Source organism: Mesitornis unicolor, unplaced genomic scaffold, assembly GCF_000695765.1.
Source record: "Mesitornis unicolor isolate BGI_N332 unplaced genomic scaffold, ASM69576v1 scaffold17314, whole genome shotgun sequence".
Lineage (NCBI taxonomy): Eukaryota > Metazoa > Chordata > Aves > Mesitornithiformes > Mesitornithidae > Mesitornis > Mesitornis unicolor.
The window spans coordinates 34908-37181 of record NW_010178265.1 but is presented as its reverse complement, the minus strand read 5'-3'; the positions used below and the strand labels follow the sequence as shown (position 1 = coordinate 37181).

The following is a 2274-nucleotide window of genomic DNA, read 5'->3' as shown; positions in this document are numbered from 1 at the left end:
GGAGCCTGGAGGTGAAGTACACCAAGGTGAGCTTGGCGAGGGGAGGTGGGCAGTGGGGCTTCGTCGCAGCATCACTGACGCTCAGTGGAGTCTGGGTGGTGGTGAAGTGTTATTCTTTTAATATAATTTTTTTTCCCCTCCTCGTCATTTTTCTTATTGTTTTTTATTCCTCCTGCTGCCTTAGACAGTAGTTTTACGGGAGTGTAAAGGCAGTTGAGTGACTGGAGCATGCAAACAACTGTGGCATTTTTAGGGAACCTGCAGTTGCCTCAAGCCCTAAAGTCCAAGAAACCAACTTTTTTCATTTTTTCCCTTCTTTTTTTCTTTTTTTAAATAAAATATTTGTGGTGCAGCCCCAGGTGCCCACTGGCATCGCTCCCTGGCTGTGCGGCAGGTGCCGATCAGCGGCAGGCCCGCTGTGCGAGGGCTGTGGTGCCACGCTGGGCTGTCCCTTCCCGATCACCCTGACGGCCATCTTCCCAAGCGCCCTGTGCAGCTCTTACAAACTCGCCTGGTAAATGCCTTTAGCATCATGTTAGCGCTCAGTGAAATCCGATTTGGATGGGGTGAGCCTGGGCAGAGGTGAGAAGGGATTTATCAGCGAGGAAGCTGCTTGTCTGGGTTTCGTTCGGTTGTCCTTGACCTGCTGTGAAGCTCCCCTGCGGTGGGGTGGGGCCCTGCTGGGAGAGGGTACAGTGCCAGGGGTTGGTTTTGGGTCCTGGTGAATGCAGGGAGTGTGAAGAAGGGCGAGCGTCTTGCAGGACTGGGCCTTGTGAAAGGGCTCTGTGATGGGACTGGGGCCACCCCGCAGCTCCCAAAGAGGAATGATGTTCATGCACCTCTTGTTGGTGGCTCACAGTCCCAATAGAGCTCCTCCATGGCTTCCCTGCAGGATGAGGAGTCAGGCAGCCCACCCACACAAACACTCACCTCTCCACTCTCCATCCAGCTTCCCTTTAAATAGTCGCTCCCAACCTCTTGGATTTAACTGAAGGCTCCTGAGCCTGATAACTTGGTCCATCAGAGGTGAGGCTGGCTTTGGTGCAATGCTGAGCACTGCAGCAGAAATCCCTGCTCCGTAACGCAGCCGCAGCTCTGCGATAGCTGAGTCGCTTTTTGTTCCGCAACAGCCTGACCTGCTGTCTTGCGCAGTGCAGAAAATATCCCGGCTGGTTACGCTGCTAGACAGCCTTGACTGCCATAATTTGAACTATGTGGCTGGACTAAAAGAGTTGGAGGGCTGAATGAGCGTATTAATTACTGCTACATTTCTCCATTAAGTATTAAAAAAAAGAAAAGCAGAACTTGAAGTTCATTCTCTTGCAGTGAGAAGATGGAGTAAACAGCGATAGCTTGTCCAGTGAGGTGTTGATTTGAATTACACATCTGAAGTACTCAAACAGATTAGCAATTAGTAGTAATCACCAGACTAGATTAATTTTTAACATCCCAAATTTATCTACTTTTTCTTTGTAAGATAAACTTGTCATTTAGCAGCAAATTGGATCTGCAGCTGCTGATTGCAGAATGGCGTAATGCTGCACAAACAGCTCTTTCCTGTGTCCAAAATGGACACGGCCATTAGAGTTCTTAAACATCCAAATGTTCTGGTTTTTGTTATTTTTATTGTTGTGAACACTTTAAAATACTCCTTTGGGATCTGATCCTGCAGCCATGTATGTTTTAAAACACGTGTTTTTATTCTCCAGAGTTTTCCCAGAAACTCTGTGTACTAAAGGTATCAAGGTAGTCTCTTAAAAGTGGAAACCAATGTTAATTAAAAGTGTTAATTTGACATTTGATCAGATGCTCTCGATGTATCTGAGAAAATAATGAGCAGCAGTCAGTTTTCATAAAACTGCGAGGGGTTTTCTACAAGCTTTGAGTTTCACCAGATGTTTACAGCTGACGGCACACTTTCCTCCGCTTAGCGGAGATTTTTATTTTCTACCAGTTTTGGGGCTGGGGGAGAGGAAAAATTTTCAACAAAGATCTTACTTATAGAGCAGCTTCATGCCTGTCACGGCTGTGTGATGGAAGTGATCTGTCCACGATCCCATGTCCCAAATCCTGGCTATGAAGCATGAACGGCTGGTACGCTCTTCTGTTTGATTTCAACTCCTGGCACCAAAAAACTCGGGCTATGTGGTGTGATTCCCAGAATGATGCCAGCATATATGTTACATTTAGAACAGCCTGGTCCTGTCACTCTCGTGTTTTACTACTACTTAGTAGTAAACATCGCTTTCCCATCCCAACCCTTTCACACAGAAT

The 2274-nt window shown here is 46.9% G+C and overlaps 1 protein-coding gene across 1 annotated transcript in view; it reads left to right on the top strand.

The window, feature by feature from the left end:
* Window positions 1–8: 8 nt before the first annotated feature.
* The window catches only part of ALDH1A2 (aldehyde dehydrogenase 1 family, member A2), a 32639-nt gene continuing 30373 nt past the window's right edge, over window positions 9–2274 (top strand). Inside the window, exon 1 of the mRNA XM_010182394.1 lies at window positions 9–26. The gene's annotated coding sequence lies outside the window, so the exon portion shown is untranslated. The remainder of the gene's footprint in view (window positions 27–2274) is intronic.